Here is an 8,865-nt window from a genome sequence, read left to right on the forward strand (position 1 = left end):
TAGGGAGTGTATGGGTTGCATGGGAGAGGGTTGGGGGGGTGCATGGGTTGCATGGGAGAGGGTTAGGGAGTGCATGGGTTGCATGGGAGAGGGTTGGGGGGTGCATGGGTTGCATGGGAGAGGATTAGGGAGTGCATGGGTTGCATGAGACAGGGTTGGGGGAGTGCATGGGTTGTATGGGAGAGGGTTGGGGAGTGCATGGGTTGCATGGGAGAGGGTTGGGAGGGTGCATGGATTGCATGGGAGATGCATAGGCGAGTGGACCACAGAGGCAGGGCAGCTTGCTTTGTTGCCTTCTGTTCAGAACTATTCTTTGCATTGGTGTCTTTGAAACTCCCGTGGCCCTCTGAGCAGTGCGGCTTCTGGAGTTGTGTTCTCTCTAGCCAGGCCTCCCCACCCTCCTGCCTGCTGAGCTCTTGACGGCCCCGCCCCTATTTGTTTGCCTCTGTTGTCCTGCCTCAGTTCCAGATCCATTCCTCATCATAGTTCCCTCTTTACATCGGAGAATAAATCCTTTTCTCTCTCTCTGATGTAGGAACTAAACTCCTTCCACAAACTCCAGCATGATTAGTAGGGGCAAGACTTAGTGTGGGCAGATCCTTGGAGGAATTGGGGAAGTTCTGTTAAAACCAAGTTTCAAGGAATTTATGAGCTGAACGGTGGGCAGAGGTGGGGTGGTGGCTAGGGTCTGGCTGGCAGAGACTTTGATATGCCCCTCATGGGCAGCATTGCCCCTCAGCATTAACTAGCACCTCTGCCTTCTCTGCTCACAGCTCTGGGCTAACTCTGCAATGCTGGCAAGGCTGGGAGCTTTGTCACCACATTCAAGTATCCCCCCCGCCCATGGCAGGGCTCCAGCGCTACACAACCCAGGCATTTTCACCCCCGAATGCTTGTGCCCTCTCTTCTGGCCTGCTTTGTAATCTTGTTCACATTTCAAGCGTAATTTCATCCATCTGGGCCTGATTCCTGTATCCCAAGTGCTCAGGATACAGTCTGAGGTGCCAAGATTTCCTCACAAGCCCATTCTGAGCAGGCCTCAAAATGGGCCCCAAACCAGAGGCCCCTTTGCATTTTCTAAGTTAGATGCTTCTGGCTCACCAGAGCATATGGTGGCCTTTTGGGAAGGTGGTAAGTCATAACAAGCTCCTTTAGCTGGAGAACACTGTGGCTGGGAAGGGGAAGAGGGCCCTAGTCAGAAACCTGGACTTTAGTGTTGGATGTGAGAGACCACAAGTCCAGGACTGGGGAAGAGCAGAGACCAGAGCCATGGTATGGGAAGGCCACTGGCCTATGCGGTACTGATCTTTTCCCCCCCTGGGTGAAGTCACTTCAGCATGTGATCCTTTGCGTTTGTCCCTGAAAATAGGTTGTACGTGGACACAGAGATGGGAGAGAGGGAACCAGGGAAGGTCTAGGAAGAAGACACGCCATTGGCACTGAGGTCCTGACTTAGACCCCAGAAGTTTCATGTCGTCCAAGGATCTCTTCAGGTTCTTCACAAGGATGGACACTTCTTGTGCCTTGAATCAGGTGTCAGGTGCAGAGAAGCTCACAGGTGACCTGTACTCAGCTTAGAGGGAGTTTTCCCTGACCAGATCCCTGGGGATTCAGGTGTATGCTCTCAGTATCTATGTTGATATCAACATCTTCTCCCAGTCTGCGCTCTAACAGTGAATCCCAGTGCCACCAGGGAATCCCAGGACCCCTGGTGTCGAGCGTTCTCATGTCATGTTCTTCTGTGACAATTTGGCAGAGCAAGTAGCAGAAATAGGCCACACTGGGTCTCAGCTGATGGCATACCCTGAGATGGATATGTCCTGAGACAAATGGACTTGGAAATATCAAAAGACCATCGATTAAACTTCACTGGGGCCACCTGAAGTAATGGTCCTTCAAAATTATAGGTAAGTATAGTGATGAGGTGATCAGGCCTGCTTTTTGTCCCGCCCGGCTCCGGCACAGCTAGCTTAGCCCCAGAATAATTACATGGAAACTATTCATTTAAACACTGCCTGGTCCATTAGTTCCAGCCTCTTATTGGCTAATTCTCACATCTTGCTTTAACCTATATTTAGTAATCTGTGTAGCACCATGAGATGGTGGCTTACCGGGAAAGATCCTAACCTGCGTCCATCTCGGGTCAGAGAATCATAGCGTCTGCCTGACTCTGTTTCTTTCTCCCAGAATCCTGTTCTGTCTACTCCACCTATCTAAGCTGCTGTCCTATCAAAGGCCAAGGCAGTCTCTTTATTTGACCAATGAAAGTAACACATAGACAGAAGATCCACCTACATCAGGTAAGTATGTGTAGTGATATTTCATTTGTATTTTAATAAATAAAGGCAACCTGAAGGTCAGAAAAGCAAAGCAGCCAGCCACTGGCTCTTACCTCTACCTCAGTCCGAAATGGCGATCTTGTCTCCAGGAATCTCAGAAATGAGACTGTGTGAGAGAGCTGTCTCTAGTGCTGGTCTAGTTCTAGGATTAAAGGTGTGTGTCACCACTGTCTGGTCTGTAATGTGGATCAGTGTGGCTGTTTTACTCTCTGAATTTCAGGCAACCTTTATTTATTAAAAAACAAATGAAATATCACTACAAGTATGTTTTCCCAAAGCTATGGTTTAGATAGAACTTTATAGGAGTCTGAGAGTTGCTATCCACACAGCCAAGGAGGGACACAGTGAAGGGAGAGAATCTTATTTTCATGAAATGAAGAGTTTTAATTGTTTAAATTAACTAATTTAATTTAAGGTTCAGACTTCCAAAGTGCTTGAAAATGTTGGTTTGGGGTTACTGAATATTGCTTACTGGCATTGCTTGCACATTAGAAAAAGAGCACATTACGTCATTTCTGCGCCTATGGGGCAAAGTTTGAATTCTGTCCTAACTTTGGAGGGACACTGGTGTCTTTTTGGAAAGGCGTAAGCACAGAACAATGGGTCTGCTGGCTGGCATGACATGGTCTGCTCAGACACACTCTGCTCTTCTTCCCCCATCTCGCCAGTGTTAGTAATGTGTCATTCACCTCCCTCACAAAAGCAAGGGGCACTTTTTCGCCATAAGGCAAGTTTGGTTTGTGTGTTAATGGTTGTGAAGGCTTTTCTGTTAGCCATCCAGTCCCTCTCCTTTGTGGTTTTACTTTTCACGCTTCCAAGTTACCTGTGATTCCTTAAATGGAACATTCCAGTAATAAGCCATTCATATTTCAAATCTCGTGACCTTCTGAGGAGGACAATAAAACTTTGCTGTTTTGTGTGAGTTCCTGCCCAGGACACAAACCAGTGCCTCTGTCCAGGGTACACCCAATGCACACACTCTTGTCAGTCATCACTCAGTCACTTTCTAGGTTATCAAATTGACTGGCATTGGTTTACAACACTTTCATTCAGTAACCCTCATTGTACTTAATAATGACTGTGAGTAGTGATACAGCATTTTATTATGGTGTTAATTTGTTGTCATAATTGTCCTATATTATTTTTATCAATCTCTTATGGTGCATCACTTATAAATTAAACATAGTCATGTAAATTCAAGAAAGAACATACTATACATGGGCTTGTCCACTGGGGGTTTGGAATTACATTCTACAGACTATGGAAGGCTGCTGACATTGGTTTTTATGGCCTGGAATTGAAACCGTGAACTGGCACTCAGTCATCTTGAGCCAAAGTGCAAGGACAGAGCCCTCTCTCTAGGATACAGCTTTGATTTCTTCCTTTACCTATCCTAAGAGGTGTTTTTCCTTCTGGAGGATCCCTTCTGAGTTCAAGTTTCTTCAGACAGAAAGGCTGCGATGCTTGTTGGTCATTCTCCTGAAGATGCCGAGTAAGCAGTTGAGTTCCATCATCTGGAAGAGGCAGGTTGGCAATTGGTGTATCTGTTTTGGCAGATATATGGTTTGCTACATCTATGGCATTTGTTCTCAACCTGCGGGTCACGACTCCCCTTTGGGGCTGAACAACTTTTTCACAGGGGTTGAAGACCATCATAAGTAGGGGTGGTGGTGCACACCTTTGATCCCAGCACTCAAGAGGCAGAAGCAGGCAGATCTCTGTGAGCTTGAGGTCAGCCTGGTCTACAAGAGCTAGTTCCAGGACAGGCTCCAAAGCTACAGAGAAACGTTGTCTCTAAAAACCAAAAAAAAAAAAAAAAATTACTAGAAAACACAGATATTTACATTACAATTCATAACAGTAGCAAAAATACAGTTATGAAAAACAAAACATCATTTTATGGGTGGGGTCACCCCAACATGAGGAACTGTATTAAAGGGTCACGGCATTAGGAAGGTTGAGAACTACTGGTCGAGGGGGTCCCAGAGTATAGAAAGAAAATGAAGGAGTCGGTTGCTGATATCAGGAGATTCCTGTATGTAGAACTTTGAGAACTCAGAATTTGGCTAAGGATCCAGAGGAGAATTTGTCAGTCAGAAGGAAAAGTAGGGTGTGTGTATGTGTGAAGAAGTTGTCTGTCTGGTCAGATGGATGTTTACATCTTGTAGTGTGAACAAGATTTGTGATCACAAATTCCCAAACCATTTCCTTGGCTACCAGGCACTTACATTTCTTGCCAGCCAGGGCAGGAAGGAGAATTCTCCCTCCCTCCCCATGCCCTGTTTGGTTTAGAATTCCTTTCTTCCCTGTCAGACTCTCCACACAGACTGTAGGTTCCCACCAACTCCTCTTGAAGACTTCCAGCACAGTCTACTTACTGGCTTGCTGGGTTGAAAGTTGGTGACAGATGACAGACAGGTGACAGATGGACACGAACTGGCCACTGTCTAGGGTGATGGGTGTGGGTCTGCTTCCTGTGATTCTCGATCCATGCCTAATATGCTGTAGGCATATGTAATCATATTCAGTTTGGTGGGAGGAACCATGGAAACCCAGTGAAAAAAGGGTTCAGTCTCCCTCTGAGCTCCCTAACATCGTAAGGTGCATTTGGGATAAGTTACTTAATACTTACTGGTCACAGAGACACCTTTTAGGGTGTTTGGCAGTGCAGGTCCTGAAGGAAATGGTGTAAAGCAAAGAAGAGAGCCCAGGGGCCACTAAAATGACAAAATGAGAGAATGTCAGAACCATGCCTGGTACTCAGAAAGGCTAGGAGAGTTGGTTGAGGAAGTGAAATCCAGATGTTTGTAGGGGATAGACCGGCTATAGAGTGGCCTCATTTTTTTTTTTTACCAGCTAAACACTGGCAGGTCGCTAAGCTTCCTGCCTCACACTCACTGTTTCCCAGGAATCTCTTGTCCCTCATGTTGGATGCAGAGGTTATTGTGAGCAAATGAACGTTTGGGAGGGCGCTTTGTGCCCTTGGGGGTGTGTGTGCAGAAATGCTCTCCTACCGATGGTCATCTGTACAACCCACTGGCTGGGCTGTCCGCTGGCTGTCTGAATCTGAAATGCCACCCAAAGGTTCATGTGTTAAATATAACCCAGTTGCCACTTGATGAACTTTGAGAAGTGGTCGGATCAGGACGACTATGGCTTCCTGAGTGGATTAATCATGCATGAGTTAGTGATTTGATACCATTATTGGGAAATGTCTAGGACGTAGGTCCTAGTTACAGGAAGTAGATCACCAAGGGTATGCCCTGGAGGTTATACCTGGTCCATGCCTCTGACTCATCTTATGCTGCCATGAGGTGAGCATGCAACACCGTTCCCCACCCCACTGGATTGGTCTGCCATTCCATGACCCAGAAAGGGTCAAACAAAATGAACATGAAGTGAAATCTGTGAAATGGTGAACCTAAATAAACTGTTGGAGGAGGCCGCTTGTTGGTTCCTTCCCTTCTTGGAAGTTATATTGGCTCTTTTGTCTATTGATGAGACCTGACTAACAACATGTTGAATTGTGGGTCTTAGTCCTTGGTTTTGTGGGCACAGTTTCTGCTGTTTCCTTGCCCCTTCTTTGCTCATCCTTGACTCCTTTGCTTCTGCACTCCATTTCCTCCCACAGCTAAGATGAATTATTTGCTGATGACTGCCGAGTGTCACATTCAAGGGAAAGCTGGGGGAAGGGCGGGAGGGCAGAACACACTGCTTTCATCATGAGGCAGTGTCAGGAGGGAGAAGGTGGTAGCTGGATCAAATATCTGTCCCTCACGTGCAGCCAGTGGACACTGATGCTAGTGTTTTGACACCTGTCAGCTGGCTTTAATCCCAACAATTACTTGTCAGAGCAGTGGGACTCATTTGGATAAATCAGAGCCAGCCCGAATCTGAACTCTTCCACTTAACAATGGAGGTCGCTTCTTTGTGGATAAGGGAAGCCCTTGCCAGCCTCCTCTCTTAAGAGGAGTCCATGCATTAGACTAGAACAGTTTTTTTGTAGGCATGGCTCGAGTCTAGTTCCCTCTTGGCACTGTCAAGAGCAGGTACCCTCCTTTCTCAGCTTGAGAATGGAAGCCCTTTGGGAGGTGATGGAGTTCTAGCACTTTTTCCTGACTCTCCTGAGGAACGGCTTTGTGAACAGGTCTTACAAGCTCATATTCTTGGAGATTTTTAAGGAGGGGACTGGGAGAGGTCAATGGGATTACCTCCCAGCAGCAGAAGAGATTGGATCAAGTTTGTACCATAGAACCATTGAGGCATCTGCCAAATAGAGCAGCCTTTTGGGTCATGCTTACAGCTGGGGAGACTCAGGAAACAACCCATTCCTGAGTTTACTGACTGCAAAGTTATTTGTTGGATGGAAGCTGCTAGTTGGTTCCTGGCCACTTAGCCCCAGAATAATCACACAGAAATTGTATTATTTAAATCTCTGCTTGGCCCATTAGCTCTAGCTTCTTATTAGCTAACTCTTACATCTTAATTTATCCCATTTCTAGCAATCTGTGTATTGCCATGTGGTTGTGGCTTACCAGCTCAAGATACCAGCATCTGTCTCTGGTGGTGGATCCATGTCTTCTCTCTGTCTCTGCCCTTCTCTCTCCCAGTATTCACCCTAGCTTTTCCTGCCTACCTAAGTTCTGCCTTGCTTTGGTCCAAAGCAGTTTCTTTATTCATTAATGGTAATCACAGCACACAGAATCCCACATCAGTTATTCCTGGAAAACACAGTGAGGTGAGGAATGGCCTCCAAGTGACCAGCAGAGCAGTCATTATCAGACATTCAGTGAAAATGGTAATGGGACCCTACTTCTTCATATCATTGGGGTCACAGAGTGAGGTGGACCTTGGTTCCCATGTGAAGAAATTCTTTTCCTAGCAAGAGATGTTGGTAACAAAATGTCTCTTTCATAAGGAATGTTATTGCTGGAGTGGGGGTAGAACCAGGCAGGTAGCAGGACAGGGGAAGTGTGCTTCTTGAGTACAGGGTGGTCTTGGAAAGCATCTTGGGGTATGCGAAGGAGGAATTGTGCAAAGGAAGAAAAGGCAGTGGTGAAGGGCAGAGCTGTTGAACTATGGAGTTTTGCATTGACAGAGAGATTGCTGGGATATGGAAGTCTTGGCGCTGACCATGAGACCCTTATGGAAAAGTGGGACCAGTAGGGTCACACACCCTCGCTGCTGGAAAGGCCATACTATGATAGTTGGAAAGAATTGACTTTGAATCCCAGATCTACACAGAATCTCTGTGACTTTTTAGAAGAAAAAGGAGAGTTTCCGAATGCTGGGCAGAATTTAGTTAAAGCAGAGCATGGTAGAGAAAGCCATGGGAAGAGGTGAGATGAAGCCAGAAAGAAAGGCCTGATCATAAAAAATTCAATCCCTCCATGGCAGTAGCTAATCACTGGATTTTACAGGACATGTCAGGCCATCTGATTCTCTCCTTGGAGAGGCTCTTCTGCAGGGGTCAGAGAGGACAAGGATGATGGGATATGAGTAGAAGCAGAGACCTAGACTGTGAAGGAAAACAGGAAAGCAGAATTGAGAATCCGCCAAGTACATCAGTGAGTTCAAGGTCAAGCTGGGGTCCTGGAGCACAGGAGAATCAGAAATTTCTCTCCTGTTCTTGGTATATAGCCACATTTCTGACTGGTTGGGAGGTTGTATGTTCTCAAACAGATTGGATACCTGGGACACTGTATATACAAAAATGACTTCATGGATTCCTAGGGTTATGTTTTGGGTCCTTGTGCTTCATCCGTTCACTTTCCTCCTTGTCTTTGTCCTGCCAGTGCTTTGGCAACTCATCATCTCCATGGTGATAGACCAATGGTATCCTAAATACATGATCTCACCTAGTAATTATGCAAAAGAGCCATGTCCACAAAGATCTCTGGGGACTGGAGAGTCTCCTTGGAATGGGAACTCTGCCAGAGGCTTGTGAAGTGGGTCACTTGGGAGAAGATGGGCCAGCCCTGCAGTTGTGACAGCTGCCTTAGCTTCCTGAAATCACGAAGGATTTTCTGTAGATAACAGTGGCTGGAAGATGTAATAAACGAGAGCTGAATGAGTTGGCTGGTCTCGTGTCCTAGCATTCCTTAATATGGAAATAATCCAAGACAAAAGATAAAATTGATAAATCATTTGGGTGAAATATAATGGGATTATTATTCTTAATAACAAATGAAATTTAAAATCAAACAATTTTTCACCAAGAAAAAGAAAACTTTGGTAGAAAACATGACAAAGGATATAGTCATTAAATTTACAATGGAAGGAAGATCCATTCATAAATACACTCATTCATCCATTCTTCCTTTCAGTGAATATATTGCTGTGTAATAGGCACTGTTTTTTACATAAGTGATACAGCAAGAAGGAAGAGGAGAAAAGTCATATCTATTATGGAGTTCCAATGTTTTACTTTTAACCTTCTTCTTCTTCTTCTTCTTCTTCTTCTTCTTCTTCTTCTTCTTCTTCTTCTTCTTCTTCTTCTTCTTCTTCTTCCTCTTCCTCTTCCTCT

Source organism: Microtus ochrogaster, linkage group LG3, assembly GCF_000317375.1.
Source record: "Microtus ochrogaster isolate Prairie Vole_2 linkage group LG3, MicOch1.0, whole genome shotgun sequence".
Lineage (NCBI taxonomy): Eukaryota > Metazoa > Chordata > Mammalia > Rodentia > Cricetidae > Microtus > Microtus ochrogaster.